Source organism: Notechis scutatus, chromosome 2, assembly GCF_049901735.1.
Source record: "Notechis scutatus isolate UNSWTSFEM ecotype Mainland chromosome 2, rNotScu1.2, whole genome shotgun sequence".
Classification (NCBI taxonomy): Eukaryota; Metazoa; Chordata; class Lepidosauria; order Squamata; family Elapidae; genus Notechis; species Notechis scutatus.
The window spans coordinates 1,948,330-1,970,089 of record NC_142010.1 but is presented as its reverse complement, the minus strand read 5'-3'; the positions used below and the strand labels follow the sequence as shown (position 1 = coordinate 1,970,089).

At 40.1% G+C, this 21,760-nt stretch overlaps 1 protein-coding gene across 1 annotated transcript in view; it reads right to left on the bottom strand.

The window, feature by feature from the left end:
* LOC113426308 (uncharacterized) overlaps positions 1-21,760 on the bottom strand; it is a 532,245-nt gene that overhangs the window by 256,779 nt on the left and 253,706 nt on the right. The gene's annotated exons all lie outside the window — the stretch shown is intronic.

Below are 21,760 nucleotides of genomic sequence, written 5' to 3'. Positions count from 1 at the left end.
CAAGAATGAAATGGTATATGGTTTCCTACCTAAACAGAGGGTTGGGCTACAAGACCTCAAAGGTCCCTTCAAACTCTGCTATTCTGTTCTGTTCTGTTCTATTCTGTTCTGTTCTATTCTATTCTATTCTATTCTATTCTATTCTATTCTATTCTATTCTATTCTATTCTATTCTATTCACTTGGTGGTGTTCCATATGCATCATGTCCATCAAAAGATTGCCTCACAACACATCAGGAAAATCCTGCGATTCCTTTGCAAGAGTCACATACTTTTGGTTCCAAGGTATATGAAGTATGTATGTATGTATGTATGTATGTATGTACAAGATCTGTGAATCTTATATTCCATAGTGAAGCTGCTTGAAGTAAAATGCAGTGGGATTAATTTGGAAACATCCCTACCATCTGTCCTATTCGCTTTGCTTATGACTTCTCTAATAAATTCTTACTTGGATGGAATTTGTCTCAGAGTGCTGAATTTGGGATGGAGAATTTCGTTGGAATGCTGATATGTGTCCCTAAAATTATAATTTTCTTATCTTATAACGAAATTCTGGGTATCATCCTGACTCTCTTTGTCATTGCTTTATCCATTACCATAACTACTGCCTTTATTCTGGGAATCTTCATTAAATACCAAGAAACTTCTGTAGATAAAGCCAACAATCAGAAACTCACCTACATCCTCCTGGTTTCACTCTTGCTTTCTTTCTTGACCTACCTTCTGTTTATTAGTCACCCCATGGAAATGATCTGTCTCCTTCAACAAACCATTTTTAGTGTTTTTTTCAGTTGCCGTGTCTTCCTTGCTGACCAAGACTGTAATGATGATGGTGGCCTTCCAAAATACAGAGTCTAATACAATATGAGACTGAAAGTCCATTGTAGTAATAACTGTGGGTATGATTTTGTCATGCCACTTGGGGTTTTCTATCAGTTTTTGGTGACACTTGTCTTCAAACCTGTGTGGAAGCCTCATAGCACAGAGCTCAGCAGTGCATTCTGACAGCTGTCCCATATCTTTGGAGTCCATACTTTGGAATCTACGTGATGGCTCAATTCAACTAGTGTAACAACCGGTTTGGTGACTGCGCATGCTCAAAATGCACACTTTGCACTCATACAAAAGACAATTTTTAGCTATAATACATACCTCTTCTGCAGCCCTGGTGAGTAAAACAGCTGATGCACAGCAAATCACTCTGCCACACGAATCAGCTGTGCTCAAAAACAAGGAAATAAAGCACAGGCAGGGGTGGGTGGGTGGGGGTCAAATGATCATCGGAACTAGCAGTTCACCCAAACCAGTCTGAACCGGTAGAATCCCACCCTTGAGTGTACACCTTTGGAATCTGAGCTTCAGGTTAATGTTCTCCCTTGAAGCAATTGACTGTCCAGGCAATATATGTAACTAATTAATTTATACTCCATTAAATGATTTTAGAGGATACAATGGAGAGAGGTCTCAGATGCACACTTACCAGTAGGACTCATACCTGCACATCATATAGCATTGGCCATGGCTCAGCTCATGCTGTTTAGCCATTCACCTTCAGCTATTGTTGGTATTGTACTGATATAGCACCATATCTTAGTTCCCTATCTAAGAAACAGAAAATATCACCACATCATGAAGAAGTCAGTAACAAGCTATTTTTCTGATTAATGCACCAGGGAATTCTGACTAGAACTTCTTTGTAACCATGAAGACTGATAGTCATCCACATTTTGAAAGATACAAGACATTTAACAGGGGCCTCCAATAGGTTGCTCGATATATCATGATCTGGAATTAACCATTCTGGAGTATATAACCTTCATTGAGAAAGATGGTCTCATCCACATCAGACATAATGAGAAAGAAATATAATGGCCAGAGGTGGTATTCAGCAGATTCTGACCAGTTCTGGAGAACCGGTAGCGGAAATTTTGAGTAATTCGGAAAACTGGAAAATCCCACCTCTGACTGGAGATTTTACAGTATCCTTCCCCTGCCAGGCCCACCAAGCCACGGCCACAGAACCAGTAGTAAAAAAAATTGAATCCCACCACTGATACTGGCCCATCACCTAGTTCAAGAACATTGAAGGTTTTTTTTCACATTTTAAGCTTTAGAATCTCAAGAATAAGTTTGCAGACTAAAAAACAATCAAATTTCCCTGAATTGTTCCTTTCTTGATTCACAAATTGGGATTATTCTCCTGAGTCAAACAAAACTCTTTTCTCCAACTGCCCATTTTTGTGGCAACGTTCATTCCCAATTCCCTTTCACGTGTTAAAAATCATGATTATTTATTCTCCTTTGGGATTTCCACCACCACAATTAGTTGCCAATCAATGTGACAACCAATGGGATAGACAGCACCTGATAATCTGCTTTGTAACAGCCTCCTTCAGTGAGGAGGGCAGAGGTTGGAGTAAAGCTGGACAAATACTATAGCAGTCTAAAAGTTGGAAGATAAAACTTCCAAATTTGGGGGCAAACTGCCCTTCCTCACTGTAATTGTGGTCTTCTGTGATCTCTGAGATTTAACTCTGTGCTGAAGAAAGAACTGTAGGAAGGATCTCTTGCACAATATGTCAAATGTTACTGCTGCTGCATGTACAGCTTTTTCTGCTTCAGCTTCTGTCTCAAATTCCCTGCGCCAGTATGCTGATGAAATGTCCATTTGAGGTGATAATGGAAGAAAAGGAATGGTTCCATTACTACAAACCAGGAGACTACTGGATTACTGGAATAATGTCTGGAGTCTTAGCTCGATTGTACCAATTTTCTTTCTCCAAGACAGGAGAAAGGTAATTGTCAGCATGTCCAGGATTCTGGTGATTGATTTTACGTGCTCCAATATTTTTTCTAGGAATGATTTCATTTCTCCTATTCCTCACCTTGAGAGAAAAGCAAGTCCTTATTGCTCATCCCAATTTCCTTTAGAGCAGGGGTCTTCAAACGTGACAGCTTTAAGACTTGTGGACTTCAATTCCCAGAATTCGTCCTCCAGTCATGTTAGCTCAGGAATTCTGGAAGTCCACAAATCTTAAACTTGCCAAATTTGAAGACCCTTGGTTTAGAGTAAAGGCTCCTGGGGAACTTGATGATTTTGAAAAACCTGAGTTTGCAAAGTTCCTTTTAAGTTCTTCCACAAGTGTCAGCTTCAACACTGAGCAACACTGGGCATTGCCAACTCTGTCCCATGATGAATCTTGCCTGGATGGGTTCTGCCTGCTTTCAAAATTATTGCCTTGGGACTGTGGAGTCAGCAACTTATTTATTCATATTTATTGTATTTATTTATTAACAATAGTGAAGCAGTAACCCCCAAGAAAGTGATTGAATGAATACCTTAGAACAGAGTGAGATCTCTTGTATTTTCTCCCCACTGTTTCTTCCCCTTCCTTACATTTACTCTACAATTCCTACCACCCACCCCACTCTTTCTTTCTACCCATTAACATTTTTGTGGTTTTCCTGTTCCTTTTGATTTAAATAAAAGGGATACCTTTAAAAACCAAATTTAAGGAGGGGAGAGACTTTATGTGATAAGTTAATGTTTAGTCACAGAGGAGTCAAATTAACTGGAGTTAAGTGTAGAATATAGGAAAATAACTCTAAAGCCATGAATATTCTGCAGCAAATCTCTAGGTCTAAAAAAAGGTCTAATCAAACATTTGAATCTAGCTGTTAGTCATGTCCAGGGTGGAATAACAGGTAGAAATCAGACAATATAACCACAACATACACAATATACACTTGGTAGCATCCCTTATTAACATTCTGGAGGAGTGGGAAGATACAGATTTCCCCCCAAGCATTGGGCTAGGAATAGGGGTTGCAAGCTGTGAGCATATGTAGTCTGGTGCCTGGGGGTAAGGGTATGATTTTAATTACATTTTATGGATTGTTGTGAATTGATATGAGTGATATATTAGCTTTGTAAATAGGTAAGTCAATAAAATAAACACTTTGGTATTGAAAGAGTTTATTCTAAGCAGTTTGATGCAGTTACAATAGTAAGAAACCTTCACACTTTCTTTTTGACTAAAAAGTTATTATTGTTAAGCCTGGATTCCCCAACGGGTGTTAAGGAAAACAAACTAAACAGAACGTGCAGCGAAGTCAGATAGGAAGACAGGTAAATGTGTGAGATAAGTTTTTTTAGTTAACACACAGTAAAAATACAGATACGCTTGTGCTATCAAAAATATTGTTTATTCCATTTAAGAATTATAGCATAGTCAAAATAACGGTCCATTAGTCATATATCAATTTCAGTCAAGTCTTGTCGGGGATACTCTATTTGCAAAGTCCGTGTTGAATAGCCAATGTCAGTTCACTTACAATAAATCAGTCCAATCTTTATCTTCTCTCCGTTGAGAAATATCAACACTCCTTTCTCTCTCCCCGTTCCAGCAAGAACGCAGTCATCAATCCTTCCAGTAATTAGGGATCTTCAAGCCAGAGAGAGCGAGCTGCAATTGCCTCGCTTCTTATATAGTGCTTTTACAACCACACCCTTAATTACATTCTTGCTGTTAAAGTTACACACACTTTAACCAACAAACCATGATACCATATTTATTATTTTTACCCAAACCAGTTAGGGTAAACAATGTTATCCCTAACAATTATTACTATTGTAACTGTTTTCCTCACCTGGCGACTGAACTATAAGAATAATTTTCCTCATTTTTCCTTCCCAAGTTATAATTTGTAGAAATTTATAGGCAGAATCAGTTTTGGTGATTTTGATAGGATTCCTTTGATCCTGACATAATAAGCTTGCTATCTCTCTCTGATATTTCTTTTGGCAAGAAGCTCCTAGTGGTGTGAATTTCTGATAGAAATTTAAAAAATGTCTTATCACCTGCGAAGTCCAAATAAATGGAATAGTTTAATTGAATAATGAATATCTGATTATCTTTTTGGCATTGCACTATATAGATATAAAGCTACAGTAAATATGACATGCTTTCATGAAAGTCCAAACTGAAGATTTATTTATTTATTGGAATTTCTCAAACAAAAACAAGAACAAGAATAAGAGAATAAAAAAATACACTGACAGGGACATTTGGTGCACTTATGCATGCCCCCCTCTACTGACAACTTAAATATGACATTAGGTCCACAGAAGTCGAATCAGGTAGGGCATTCCAGACTTTGACAACCCTATTACAGGAATCATACATTTGTACAGTCAAGTTTAGAAATATTTACATTGAGTTTAAAGTGGTTGTTCATGCGCCTATTATTGCGATTAAAACAAAAAACATCATTTACAGGTAAAACATGACTACGTATCATTTTTGGATGCAATACTTAGGTCCCACTGCAAGCGACTCAGTTCTAAGTTATCCAAACTGAAAATTTCGAGCCTAAGGAATTCTATTGTGTACAGAAGAGTGCAAGACTTTTCTCATGAAGTACTTCTAAACCTGCTCAATTGTACTGATGTCAGATATATGGTGGTGGTTCCAAACAGTTGAACAATACCCTAAAACTGGTCTAGCATAAGTTTTATAAGCTCCAATTACCAATACAATGTTTCCAGAGAAAAAAGCTTTGCAAAATTAAGTTTACAACTCTTAATGCTTTTTTAGCAACACTGTTACAGTGACCATTGGAGCATAAATTGTCAGAGATAAGTACACCTAGGTCCTTGACAAAGTGAGGGTCATTTGCTAGATCAATGCCACCTAGCTTATACTTGACATTCAGATTATGTTTACTAATATGTAACACAGAGCATTTATTAATTGAAATTTGAAGTTGCCAAATAGATGACCATTCAGACACATAGTCGTGATCACTTTGCAAAACAACAGAATTATCTGTAGAATAGAATAATTTATGTCATTGGCAAAAAGAACACAATTGCTTTTAAGTTGATCACATAAATCATTAATATAGAGCAAAAAAAAAGATGAAATTTCTTTTTTTTTTTGAACAATTTTTTATTAATTTTTAAAGACATACAAAACATACAAAAATTCAAGACATAAAAACATAAAAGATCTCTTTTCTGAAAGTTGCTTAATCCCGGGTCAAAACTCTTGGTACAGACACACATTCAAATTCATATTCATTTTACATACCATTCCATGTCTTATTACATTTTCATTTTTCTATATAGCTTCTCCTTTCTTTTAAATTTTCTCAATTTTATTTTATTTATCTCCTCTCAATTCAAATCATAATATTTATTCTTTGTCTGTTCTATTTCCAACTATCCATTTATCTTTCTTCTTAAAAGAAAAAAAAGAAAAACCTTCTCCTGTACACTGATTGGAGTATGACGCCTATATCTCTTTCCCCTATATTTATAATACTTGATTTAAAGTACATAACTTACGTTGGGATTCTGTCTGGTACATTCTGACATTATACAATATCATCAAAACCAATACAAATCTATTCATTAATATTAATATTTATTCATATCTTAAACATCTAGCACATTTCTTATCAATTAGGTCACATATTTCTATGGGAGCACCTATTTGCCATATTAATTCCACCCCCACATCACATATTATAAATCATTATTACATTACATGTTCCCTCTCCTTCTTCAAACCTCTCATTTCACGAATAGTTTCACTATTATAACATAGCCTAATCATTGGTGTTATCAATCATTTATATCTTTAGACATTTTACACATTTCAATTAATTATCATACCTTTATGGGAACACTTCTTATACTTTCCAAAATCATTCCCCCCCCACATCACCGATCTTAAATCATTATTTCATTAAAGTACTCCCCTCTCTTAACAAAAATTTCACTAAATTATACTAAATATTTATCACATTTTAAATTGCATATTATTTCCAGTCTTCTATAATTATTTCTAAATACAAATATAAAAATGCAATCTTATGTACCCTTCTAGAATCCCTTTTCCAATAAAATCTATCCATTATCTCTAAAAAACTTTTGTTTTTTTGCATTTTTCTCCCCATCATTAAAGCTTCTCATCCCTTCCTTTCTCCCTTGCTTCTTCTCCTCCTTATCCTCTTTACCCCCTTGTCTCTCCACCTCCCTTTTATCCTGTTTTCCCTCTTTCTGTTGTTTCCTAAAACGATATCCTCTTTTCACCTTATTCTTCTCTTTTTGGATTGTTTTCCCAGGTCTTAAAGTCTTCTTCTCCTTTTTCTCCTCCTTCTTTTCTTCCCCAACCAAAGTCACATGTTCTTCAAAAATGGCTTCTTCTTTATCCTGCTCATACGATTTTACATAAGCACAGACCGCCATTTCTATAAACTGAAAAAGAGTGCCAAAGACATCTTTCCCTTCTTGCTTTTCTCTTTCATATTTTTGATGTATAAGTTCTAGTTCATCCACAACTGATGCCATTGTAGAGAGAATTTTTTTTTCCAAAACAACCACCCGAGTGCTTTTAGTCTGAGATAATTCTCATAAAATTCAAAGTCATCAAACAGTCCAATCAGCTGATTCTTTTTAATACTTTCTCTTTTTCCACTTTCTCTTTTTGGGATAAAGTTTGATCACAAAGTTCTCTTTAAAATATATCTTTAGGAAATCTTATTGCTGTTTAATAGCTCTTTAAAATTAGCTCTTTAAAGTTTTAGGCAGTCTTCTCCTTATTTTCAGGTTGCTCCAATTTTTTTTTTCCTCTCCCTTCCCACTCACAGCCAAAAAAAATTCTTCTTCTTCCCCCCCACCCCTTTGAATATTCAGAAATCCTTGCTCCTTCAATATTCATTTACCTCCAGAACAGATTCCCGGATTTCTCTTATGGTTCCACTGCTGTCACGTTAGGGAGGAGAGTGAAAGGCAAAAAAAAAAAAAAAACTTACTCTTTTGAAATGTTGCGCGCTTGTATCTCTTTCTAGAAACAAAGTATCCTTAGCAGCCTTTGAGGTTACAGGAACTCTCTCTCTTAACTTTATCCCAGTCAGAAGCAACTTCCACAGCTCTTCCCTCTTCCTCCAGCACAAATCTTACCCGGCTGCTGGCTTCTTTGAGGCGGCCATTACTGACCGCCGCTCCACCACCTCAGGAAAAAGGGGTTATTCCGGCTGGAAAGGGGGTCTGCGTTAACCCCAAACCTCTGTACGGATCCCCTCTCTCTTCGGCTGCCTCTACAAGGCAGCCATAGCCCCCAGACCTATTTAGATCGGGGGCACCTTGGCAGCGAACGCGGCAGGGATTGCAGAGGCGCGAATTCCTGCCGCTACCGAAGCCGCGCAAAACCGGAAGCCTATTATCTGTAGAATAGAATAATTTTATGTCATTGGCAAAAAGAACACAATTGCTTTTAAGTTGATCACATAAATCATTAATATAGAGCAAAAAAAAAGATGATGAAATTTCTTATGTTGCAGTGAGAACACCTTCTACTACCTTCTGCCCTACTTGTTGGCTGTTCATGAAGTCAACCAGAATTCAAGGCTCTTACCCAACATCACGCTGGGCTACAATATCTATCAGAACTTTTTCAGTGCAAGAATGACATATGAGGCTGTGCTGGATGTACTGTCTAGGGGACAGGAGAATGTCCCAAACTACAGATGTGGAAGACAAAAGAACCTGCTAGCGATGCTTGAAGAGATGGATTCTGAACTCTTTGATCATATTTCCAATGTCTTGAGCATCTATAAAATTCCACAGGTATAAAGCCAAATGAAATTAATTCTATGTTGTAAATTGTTCAGATTTGCCTAGAAGGCAGCACTTGTATATATTTCTCCAAATAAATTGAAAGTCAGAGAATAAATATTAGAAGAGCTGAAAGAATTTTTAATTCACAAAGTGTGTGTGTGTGTGTGTGTACATATGTATATCAGGTAAAGGTAAAGGTTCCCCTCGTACATACGTGCTAGTCGTGTCCAGCTCTAAGGGGCATTGGTCATCTCCGCTACAAAGCTGAAGAGCCAGCGCTGTCCGAAGACGTCTCCGTGGTCATATGGCCAGCAAGACTATATTCTGAAGGTGCACGGAACGCTGTTACCTTCCCACCAAAGTGGTCCATATTTTTCTACTTGCATTTTTACATGCTTTTCAACTCCTAGGTTAGCAGAAGCTGGGACAAGTAGCTCACTAAGTTATGAGGTGCTAGGGATTTGAATGGCCAAACTACCAACCTTTCTGATTGACAAGCACAGCATCTTTGCCATTGAGCCACCGCGTCCCCATGTATGTGTGTGTGTATACACACATACATGCACACACACATGCACACAATGTATGTATTATACACATATGCACACACACACATGTATGTATATGCTACATACACACACACACATATATGTGTATATTCATTGTATATGGGTTTGTGTGTCTGTATATATGCCTATGCATTGTGTGTGTGTGTGTGTGTGTGTGTGTGTGTTTATATGTAACTTGAGGATCCATTTAATTGAATCACATTAAATAAACATAATCCCTCCCTGATTGGCCCAATGCATTTGTTAATTGAATGCACAGGTTGCTAAATGCTAATAAGGGATCTCAGGGATCTCAGGGTGGGAAAGGCCATGTAGAGCCTAGAGTTGGAAGAGGCCACCCAAAGTTTCCCCTGATATCTCATGCTCACTTACAATCCCTTGGGGCTCCCATAGATCCTTCCTCCCCACATCCTGCTCTGGGTCTCCATAGGCACTGGGTCTGCTTTGTTAGCCTCCTGGATTCACTTCCTTCCTACATCCCATTGTCCATGGGTTGCTTATATTTTTGAAGAGCTCCAGAGCTCCAAAAGAGACTGGCCCACTGGAAGAGAAGCTGAAGTGTTTTATTCAAATGGTGATGAAGCTATAAGAATGTGAAATCTAAGAAAAACATTTTCTTAGGGGAGACATGACAGCAGTGTTCCAATATCTCAGGGGCTGCCACAAAGAAGAGCGAGTCAAGGTATTCTCCAAAGCACCTGAGGGCAGGACAAGAAGCAATGGGGGGAATCCAATCAAGGAGAGAAGCAACTTAGAACTAAGGAGAAATTTCCTGACAGTTAGAACAATTAATCAGCGGAACAACTTGCCTCCACAAGATATGAATGAAGACAATGAAATAATATACCAATATTAAACAATTGCTGGGGCGGGGGAGATATAACAAACTAAATTTCAAGCCCAATGTATGAAACCATCAAATAAACAGTAATAATCTATGATAAATTAATATGTTTGTCATTTTAAAAAGATATTCCACGTGTGTATAGCAGTTTTCCAGTATTTGAGAGGCTGCCACAAAGAGGAGGAGGTCAATTCTATTTTTCCAAAGCACCAGAAGGCAGGACAAGAAACAATGGATGGAAACTAATAAAGGAGGGAAACAACATGGAATTAAGGAGAAGCTTCCTGACAGTGAGGACAATTAACCACTGGAACAGCTTTGCCTTCAGACATTTTGGGTGCTTCATCACTGGGGTTTTAAAGAGACTGGACAGTCATTTATCTGAAATAGTATTGGGTCTCCTGTTTGAGCAGGGGGTTGGACTAGGGCAGGGCTGTTACTCGATTTCATTGAGGCCCGCATCAGGGTTGTTCTTTACCTCAGGGTGAGGCATGGCCAAGGTGGGCATGGCCTGCATGATGTCACTTGTGTCAGGGGGCACCTGTGATGGCCCAAATGCTCTGCCAACAAAAACAGAGCTCCGTTTTCGAATGGGACATCCTCCTGCCAATATGGTGCTCAGGAGAGCCATTCACAGCCCTCTCTAGCTACATTTTCACTGGCAGAGGCACTTTGGGCCAGTCCTTTGCTATTTCCAGCATGGCCCCGTGGGCCAGATCGAAGCATCAAACAGGCCAGATCCGACCCCCGGGCCTTAAGTTTGACAACCCTAGATTAGGGTCTCCTGCTTGAGCAGGTGGATGGACTGAAAGACTTTCCAGCTCTAGTCTGAGTGACTAATTGACTGAGTGGGTGGATGATCCATAGAGTTATAATGTGATCAGATAATTACCCACAGATAATTCAGAGCTCCCTGGTGTCAGGGTTCTGACAAATGCTCTAATTAATTCATAAGCCTCAAGCCAAGTTTCAAAAGAAATCCAATTATTTATTAGGAGCAACATGTTGTTACTTTGGCTCTTCCCCACTTAATTTACAGTTCACTATGACCCTGTTTCCCTCCTCCTCCCAGGGTGTGTTTTAAATCACATTCTCCAATGAAGCACTTTTGCTGGGCTGTGGTAAACATGCCTCTCTGGTTGGGCTTGGTAACTTGAGACACAATCTGGAGAAAGGTATACATGGAATGTGCTTCTGATCATAGCAACGAACTGCTCTCTCAGATCTCCCCCCACCTCTTTTTTGCTCTTACTAGAGAGCAAGCCAGGAGTGATACCTGGCTACGAGTAACACCTGGTTTCAAAGTGAGCATACAAGACAGAATATCAAGAGAACTAACAAAATCCATGCAGTTATCATTTGAAACATCTCTCAGGCCCTTAGATTACCATCTGACTTTCATCATTAAAACTGTCACAAACTGCCAATAACTTCTCTTTCATCTTAGATCAACTACAGTGTCATCAACCAGATGGCTGAGCAAAATCATAGTTTCCCTTTTTCATATTGGATGACCCCAAACCAAGAACCTCCTTACTCACCGATTGTCCAGCTGCTCCTGCAGTTCCAAAGGACGTGGATTGGCCTCCTTTCTCAGGATAACGAAAGAGGAGAAAAATTCAAAAGACACTTGGAAGTTCTCGCTCTAAAAAATGGGATTTGCATTGTCCACTCAGGAACTGTCCCAGAAGCAAATATGCAGACAAGTGCTGGAGAACCTCTCATGCAAGAAAAAAGGAAAATGTTTCGTTCTCTTATCGAGAGTCAAATAAAAATTATAGTATGCCAACTGGATGATCAGGCCTCAGGAATGTTAGCAGCAATAATACAAATATTCGATAGGACTAATACGTCCCTGGTGGGAAGGGTGTGGATTGCCACAACTTTGACAGCTTTAAGTGTAAGTGCTTTTGATCTCTGGGTTGATCTCCAAAATAGACATGCTTTGTTTTCCTTCCTCATCCAGAGAAAAAGAAGAACTAAGTATTATGACTTTAAATCTCATATATCTATGGTTGCATTATATGGAAAGGAAGCATTCCAATGTTCCTATTCAAGTCCTCTGTTATCGAAGAAAGTTTGGAAAAAATGCAGAGAAAAAGAGAATTGGGAATTCCCACCCCATGATGTGATTGCAAGAATCCTGTCTCAGGATTCTTCCAGTATTTCCCAAATAATTCAAATTGTGGCCTGGGTCCTCAATGCAGCCTCTTCCTCCCAACGGAGTAAGAGGAAAATGCAAGTTGGATTCCATCAACCACCCCAGATTGTACAGCCATGGCAGGTAAGTCTTCTCCTTTGAGGTTCCATTGATTCTCCCCTTCCAATTCTCCAGTATTAAATTAGATGTCAAAAGGGGTGAGATATTCCAAAGAGCAGTTGCCCAGTTAGTGGTATTTGAGAGTGAGTGTCAACCCTGAAGCTGACCTTTCTGAGGCCATTTTGATGCTTCAGGGTTGCCACACTAGAGTTGAGGGATAGGGAGGGGAAATAGAGATAACTGGGGTTTTGTAGCCAAAATAAAATACTTTCTCCGACACCCAGGCAGTGCCGGACAGGTTAACTCCCAATCAATCTTTTTTTACGCTTTGGACGTTTGGCTCGAGACTCATGATTTAAATGGGGGTAACTTCTGGAATCCTGACACTGACATTAAACCGACTCTAAATGTTCATGGGACCAAAGTTCATAGGATCTTTCCCCATAGTGAAAATGATCAAACAAAATACTTTCCCTTGGGAACCAAGGACATTCCCACTGATGGCTGAAGGGAGGATGAGTGAAGAGTGCTGGGCCTAAAATGGAAGCTTGCGATACCTCATTGCTTACTTCCCTCCATGTGAATGGGGTTCCCCAGAGGATTACATGTTGAATATAGTTTGCTAGCCAGTTACAAAGCCCCCTGATGGTGGTGTTATCTCTTCCATGTTTTCAAGATAGTGAGATCAATATTGAACAAAGAGCTATAAATTCCTGGAGAATGACTGAAAGAAGCTTCCCATGAAATCTCTTTCAGACTGTAGTGATGATTTCAAGAGGTTGAATTATTCAGAGTCCATTCAATCCAAAATAAGAGCAAGAAAAACATTGAATAAAGGCTCAAATTTTAATATTTTTTTCTATGTTTCTGCAGCTTCATAGGTTCCTGAGGAACTTCCAATATCACAATATTTCCAGAGATGGAATTTCTTTTGATGAAAATGGTGTTCCTGTTGGTGACTTTGATATCCTGCACTGGACATCGGTTTGGAACAAATCAAATGTGGGGGTGAAAATTGGGAGTGTACAAAGACAAGCCTCCTCAGAAGTCAAGATTTCTGTCAATCAAAGTGCCATCCAATGGCCAACTTTATTTAACAAAGTAATTGAGGCTGCTATCAGCTCTCAAAACTTGTCCTCTTTCCCAAAATGAAGCAAGAAATAACACCTCAATAGATTATTTTAATGCTTGCATCATAGTACAAAATTGGGCAATAGGGCTCAATCATTGAAATGTTTGTGGATGCCTTCAAGATGTGTAATGTTTTTTCTTGCTTCTTGATCAAATACCCCCAAAAAGCAATAGAGAATTTTGATTGTATCCTTGTTGTTTTTGAAGCCACCAACTGTACCTTCTTGCCCAGAGAATGTTCCTTCCATACACAGAGAACATTCGTAGCAGCAAACTGGGGCTCCTCTCTCATAAGCTTGGCATAACCTGGGAGCAACTTTCTGTACATCTTGAATAAGGCACCATCTAAACATAAACCAAAAAGATTTATCTAGGGCAATATATAAATTAGAGGCAATATATAAAGAGGCGTGGTGGGTCAGTAGCTAAGATGGTGAGCTTGTCGATCAGAAAGGTTGGCCATTGGGCAGTTTGAATCCCTAGCACCACTAATGGAGTGAGCTCCCATTACATGTCCCAGCTTCTGCCAACCAAGTGGTTCGAAAGAGAAGCATTAAAAATGCAAGTGGAAAAATAAGGACCACTTTGGTGGGAAGGTGCCAGCATTCTTTGCACCTTCAGCATTTATTCATGCCAGCCACATGGCCATGGAGACGTCTTCTGATAGTGCTGGCTCTTCAGCTTTGAAATGGAGATGAACACTGCCTCCTAGATCCAGAAGCGACTAGCACGTATGCGCAAGAGGAACCTTTAGTTTTCAACATAAACCACAAGATTAGTATGAATTATAGAGTTTACTGAAATCAACTGGCTTCCAAAAGTCAGGAGCACATTGAGCACAATCTGTCAAGTAGTGGCATGACCTTTAATTATTCTACTTGCAAGGGTCAAATGAAGAGTCATTCTCTTTCCTCTATCAATCTCCATTATACATTCCAAAACAGAATTCGTTGCCTTATTCTTCTTTCCAAAGGAAAGAAGTTCCATTGCAAAAGGTGTTTCTCTTTAGAGCATGTATGAGAATGCCACAACTTGTATATATTCTTTCTCCATCTTTACTATAAATTATGGCAACATATTCCAGTTTAATAATGTAAATTGCAAATTCTGCAATACAATGCAGCAGGTTCCAGTGTGTGACAGATTATTGTAAGACCTCTAAAGTAAAATATATCTAATAAATTAATGAGGCTTTAAGTTCTCTTACTTGGAAGTTATCTCAATTGGCCTCCATAAGAATTATTTCTGAGCATAAAATTTACATATATGGAGATAAATAGAAGAGCAAAATCCAAGCAGCCTCAACTACTTTGTTAAATAAAGTTGGCCATTGGATGGCACTTTGATTGACAGAAATCTTGACTTCTGAAGAGGATTGGCTTTCTACACTCCCAATTTTCACCCCCGCATCTGATTTGTTCCGAACTGATGTCCAGTGCATGATATCAAAATCACCAACAGGAACTCCATTTTCATCAAAAGAAATCCCATCTCTGGAAATATTGTGATGTTGGAAGTTCCTCAGGAACCTATGGAGCTGGAGAAACATAGAAAGAATATTTCAATTTGAGCCTTTATTCAATGTTTTTCTTGCTCTTATTCTGGATTGGAGGTACTATGAATAATTCAACCTCTTCAAATAATCAAATTTGCAGGCAACACTAAGCTGGCAGGAATAGGCAACATCCCAGAAGACAAGCTGAATATCCAAAAAGATCTTTGCAAATTGGATATGGGCCCCTACCTAACAAAATAAAATTCAGCATAGATAAAAGTAAGGATTTCCACCGAGGCAAGAAAAACCAAAAGTGCACATTACAGACTATGTGAAACTTGGCTTAATGCCAGTAATTGTGAGAAGGATCTTGGAGTCCTAGTGGACAATCACTTAAATATGAACCAACGATGTGTGGCAGCAGATAGAAATGCCAATGCAATCCTAGGCTGCATTAACAGATGGATAGAATCAAGATCACAAGAGGTTCTAATATTGCTTTCCAAAGCCTTAGTAAGACCATGTTTAGAATACTGCACCCAGTTCTGCTCTTCAACACAATATAAAAAAGGTACTGAAACTCTGGAAGGGGTGTAGAAGGATCTGTAATCTGCAATTCTTGCACTGAAAAAACATATGGACTACACAACTCAATCAGGGCAAAGCAATAGATGCAATCTACATAGACTTTTGTAAAGCCTTTGATTCAGTGGTACACCACAAACTACTCCTAAAACTAAAATCTTATAGTATCTCTGGACACCTGCATAACTGGATAGACACATTCCTGTCAAATAGACAACAAATGGTCAAAATTGGGAGCATCCTATCAAATTCTGTACCTGTCAAGAGTGGTGCCTCCGAAGGCAGTTTTCTTCATACTCTACATAAATGACCTCTGTGATCATATTAAGAACAACTGCATTCTCTTCGCTGATGATATAAAGCTATTCAATACCACAGACAATACTGCTACCCTTCAAAAAGACCTTGACTATGTATCAGAATGGTCAAACAAATGGCAACTTCAAATCTCAAGAAATAAATGCTCTGTCTTACATATTGGCAAAAAAAAAATCAGAAAATAAAATAGTCTGAATAGTCAAGACCTTGTTGATGATCCAAACTCTGTCAAGGATCTTGGAGTATTCATCTCTAATAATTTAAGTGCTAGAGCCCACTGTAACTACATAGCCAAAAAGGCATTAAGAGTTGTTAACCTAATCTTACGTAGCTTTTTCTCTAGTAATATTACACTAATAACTAGAGCATACAAAACATTTGCTAGACAATTCTCGAATACAACTCATCAGTCTGGAACCCACATTACGTACTTTATATTAACACAGTTGAGAAAGTCCAGAAATATTTCACAAGAAGAGTTCTCCACTCCTCTACTCGTTGCAGAATACCTTATGCCACCAGACTTGAAATTCTAGACCTAGAAAACCTAGAACTATGCCACGTTCTGTCCGAACTAAGTATAGTATATAAAATCATACATTGCATTGTCCTACCTGTCAATGAATACTTCAGCTTCAACCATAACTGTAGTGGAGTGGCGGAATAACAGAGGCGAACGTAGAGCAAACTTCAGCTTTATCTTTATTGAAACAGTAAAGGGTTGCCGCGACTTCCGTGCTAACAAGGCAGCCAGCTGGCGGGCAACAGCTGATGCCATTTGACAACTCCCTTTTATAGTCAGCTGTCAAACTGTATCAGCCAATAGGAACGGTCCATGTTCCCGCTGGAAGCACGGACAAGAGTGAAGACTTCAGCTCAATCTTTTCAGAATGCAACACTCCTTTCTCCCCGAATGGAGCATGCGTAGTCCTTCAGGTAACTCGGGCACTTGCGCAGGTGACCACATCTTCTCAGCTCTGACAGAGCTGCTGCTGGATGGGACTCCTCCGCTTGGCGAGCAGCTTCTGGTGATGAAGAAGTGGGCACCTCGGCTTCAGGCAGCCCCAGGTGCAGAACCGATGACTATTTAGGTAGGCTCACATCGCTTTCATTTTCATGGTGAGCTTCCTTGGGTGCTGGTGGTCTCGCTGCAGCAAGAACGTCCAGAGGGCCACCTGTAGACGTACCCAAGTTGGTCGACATGGTGGCGTCAAATGCGACCGTCTTGCAATTGGACCTTGTAAGACTTAGGACCGGTTACTGCCACAATCCACCCCGGCATCCACAAAGGGTGACCCGCATAGTTCCTAGCATAGACCTGGTCATTCTCAGCAAACTTCCTAGTCTGGCTATTTGATCCCAGGGGTGTGACTGGGGTGTAATTTGGATGGAGTCTGTCTAGAGCAGTCCTCAGATGGCGACCCATGAGGAGTTCAGCTGGAGACCTATTTGTTGTGGCACAGGGAGTCGTATGCTGGGTTAGCAGGTACTTAGCAAGTCTGGAGTGCCAATCTATGGGCCCAAGCATCTCCAGGACATCCTTAGCAGATCTGACTGCCCTTTCAGCCAGACCATTACTGGCAGGGTGAAAAGGAGCTGTTAGGGCATGTCTGATTCCTTGAGGAAAACCTCAAATTCACAGGAAGTAAACTGGGGACCGTTATCAGACACAATGGTGTCAATGAGGCCATGGGTGGTGAATATTCTCATCAGGGCCTTAATGACAGCTTCTGAAGTTGTGGAGGTCATTAAAGTCAGCTCTACCCATTTAGAAAAAGAATCAACCATCACTAAGAATGTTCACCCATGAAAAGGGCCAGCCAGATCAATATGCACCCTGGACAAGGGGCCCCCTGAATCTTCCCATGTTCCTGGAGAGGATGCTGGTGGAGAAGGTCTGGTGGCCTGGCATGGCTGACAAGCATTCACCCAGCTAGTAATCTGAGCATCCATGCCCGGCTACCATACGTAACTGCGAGCTAGAGCCTTCATCCTGACAATGCCAGGGTGACCCTCATGAAGGACTTCTACAGCTGAGGTCTGCCACTGGGAAGGTCTGCACTACCCTGGTCCCCAAATAAAGCAGCCTTGCAAAGAAGACAATTCTTGCTGGCGAATTTTGAAAGGCACGAATTTGGAAGAATAAGGGAGTATAGGCCACCCCCTTCCCACCCAGTCAAGGTCTTGGGAAATTACCTTGTCCTTGGCAGAGTGGGCAGCAATATCAGAGATGGTGATGGGAAGCTTGAGGTCATTGATTAGGAACACAGCATTGGTTGGTGCAGGATCCTCAACTGGAACAGGCAGGGGGCAGCGACTAAGGGCATCAACATGACTGAGGCTTTTGCCTGCTCGATGAACAGGAATATGCGGCCAGAAATAATGTCCACCTGGTCATTCTTGGAGACAAAAACTGAGGCATTTGTCTGTTGCCTGACAGAAGACCCAAAAGAGACTTATGATCTGTAACTAACTCAAAATGGTGTTGAAATGGAACTTCTTGACTGAAGCAACTGCATCCTAAGCCTCTTTGTCAATTTGACTGTAGTTGAGCTTAGCTGGAGATAACGTTCTGGAGAAAAAGGAAATGGGTGCCTCAGAACCATTAGGCAGTCTGTGACTTAAAATGGCTCCAATGCCAAAAGGTGATGCGTCTGCAACTAAGACTCAAGGCAAATTTTTGTTGAATTGAATTAGAACAGCATCAGATGTAAGTAATGATTTGACTGCTTTGAAAGCATAGGCTTCCTTAGGTCCCCAATGCCACGGGGATTGTTTGTCCAGGAGTCTATGCAGAGGTTCTGCAATGGAAGCCTTATGTGGCAAAAATGAAGCATAGAAGTTAAGGAGCCCCCAAAAATCCTGAAGTTCAGTTTTGTTAGTTGGTGTGGGTTCCTTGTGAATAGCCCTTACTTTGAATTTGATTGGGTGAATGCCACAGGCGTCAATTCTGTACCCCAAAAATTCGACCTGTGGGGTGGCAATAGTGCATTTCCCTTTTTTCAATTTGAGACCCGACTTTCTGAAACACTTGAGGACACCTCTGACTCTTTGCAGTAACTGTGGCTTGTCAGGGGCAGATATTAAAATGTCATTGAAATAAGGTATTACGCCAGATAACCCTTGAAACAGTCTTTCCATTAATGATTGGAAAATCCCTGGGGCTACACTAACACCAAATTGGAGGCGCCTACACTTAAAAGCGCCCCTGTGCATTACAATAGTTTGTAGCTCTGAGGCTGTGTCATCAACAGGGAACTGTTGATAGGCTTGTGATATGTCTAGTTTCATGAAAATGGTTCCTGGCTCAAAAGAATGCAGCAGGTGCTGAATAATTGGGACTAGATAAGCGCTGATTTGTAAATATTTCTTTAACAAGCACTTGTAATCAGCACAAATTCTTAAACTGCAATCTTTCTTCAAAGGAGTCACTATTGGGGTTTCCCTTTTTGTGAAGGCCACAAGGTCTAATATGCCCTGTTTAATTAATTTGTCTAGTTCCTTGTCCAGCTTAGGATGGATGGCAAAAGGTACTCTTCAAGGATTTAAACGAATTGGAACTGCTAGAGGGTCCAAGTTTAAAGAAATTGGGGTTCCCAAATAACAGCCTAGGCCTTTGCTGAACACATCAGCATAGTCATTGAACAAGGCGTCCACCTCTGAATTTGCAATAGAGTGGATTCCGCCTATATGAAGGCCAAGGGCAGAGAATCAGTCTAACCCCAACAGGCTTGGGAGAGCACCATCCACTACCACTAAAGGCAAGTGACCGTTCAAATTTTGAAATTGAATAAAAAACTTGCCTTTTTCAGATGACTGGGATGGTTCTGCCTTGGTAGTCATGTAGGGTTAAGTTGCAGCCTTGAAGACTCTTCTTTGCCATCCTGGGGAGCAGTCATTTCAATGTGCTCCACAAGATGATGGACAGTGCTGAGCCGGTGTCTACCTGCATCCTGCAATGTTTCCCTTCTAAAGAAATAATAACACTGATTTTTTTAGAGCCTTTGATTGTCAGCTTGGCATGGTAGCAGGTGAAACAGTCTTCAATTTGTTTTTGAAAATGCTGAGTTGTCTGAGGTTTCTGTGGTTGGGCAAAAGTCTTTCCTGCCTGACAGATTCTGGCTAAATAACCCTTTCTCTTGCATTTTAGACAAATGGCATTCCTGAACTTGCAGGATGCCCTAAGGTGATTTCCTCCACAGCTTAGACAGATGGGTTGAGATCATGGAGGTTGACTGGGAACTGACCTGTTTAACCTCTGACTGGTTTTGGACTGCCTGAGGCGATTTATATAACTAGTTTCTTCAGAGCCCTCCTCTGTGGAGGCTTCATCGTAATGAATGGCTGAGCTGTTCTGACTGACTGGATTTCCCTGAATTCCTCCTGTTGAAAATGCTGACAGCTCTGCAGCTTGAGATTCCTCTATTGCTAATTTTAGGGTCAAATCCCCTTTAGCCAATAGACGCCTTTGTAGCCTTAAGTCCCGAACTCCACAAACTAGTTGATCTAATAACATGTGCTCCAGATAGTCTCTAAACCCACAGTGCAAGGCAGCTGTTCATAAAGCTGCCATATACCCACTAATAGTCCCTCCCTCAGCCTGGGTCCATCTCCTAAAAGCATGACACCTGGCAATTCGGGAGGGCTCAGAGGAATAATGGTTAGAAAAAAATTCCTGCAATTGTTCCCATGGAACAGTCTTAATTGAACACGGAGCCAGCAATGCTGTAGCAGTGTCAAACACTGTGGCTCTGCAAAAACTTAAAATGTAAGATTTTTTCCTATGGTTAGAAATGTCAGCGAGGTCTATGGCATCTAGGAAACAGTCAAATCAGTTTCTGTAGGACTCCCATGTCTCTGCTGTCAGTCTGAAAGGCGGGAATGCAGGGTTTGAAGTCATCTTGTCTCAGCGGTGGCGGTTCTTCTGAGGAAAGTTGAAATTCGAGCTCACGAACAGTGACAGTAAGCTCTTAAAGTGACATACAGCTCGGTAGTGGCTTTGGCTATTTTTTAGTGACTTCGCTCAGTGATTCTTTGCTCTTATATGTATCCCACCCTCATCGCCAGTGTTGTGGAGTGGCAGAATAACTGAGGTGAACATGGAGCAAACTTCAGCTTTAACTTTATTGAAACAATAAATGGTTGCCGCTAACAAGGCAGCCAGCTCGCAGGAAACAGCTGGTGCCATTTGACAGCTCCCTTTTATAGTCAGCTGTGAAACGCATCAGCCAATAGGAACAGTCCGTATTCCCATGGGAAGCATGGACATGAGTGAAGACTTCAGCTCAGTCTTTTCAGAACGCAACAATAACAATACAAGAGCAAACAATAGACACAAACTCAAGGTAAACCACACCAAACTTGATTGCAGAAAATATGACTTCAGCAACAGAGTGGTCAATGTCTGGAATACTCTACCTGACTCTTTGGTTTCTTCCCCAAACCCCAAAAACTTTAACCTAAGACTGTCTACTATTGACCTCACCCCTTTCCTAAGAGGTCTGTAGGGGGCGTGCATAAATGCACCAATGCGCCTACCTTCCCTGTCTTATTTTTTCTTTTTTTTCCTTATTCGTATCCATTTCAGTTATTCATAAGTATGTTTATAGTTATACCTGTTATCTTATAATTGCTTCACAAAATAAACAAAAAACATCATCCCTGAAAACGAAACATAACACCAACCTATATAGCAACAAAAACACACATTATTAGCCATAATCTTTAATTTAGTCTAAAACCATATCAGAACATCTCTGGTAACAGTTTATCCAGCCTGGTTTCAGAAATGTTATTAATGTCATTGATGATAGTTATGATTTAACATGAATTCAGATTGTGACAATTGAAAGATATGATTAATTGAAATAGTTTGAATTGTTTTAGCAACATTACTACTCAATTATTATAATTCAAAATGCACACAGAA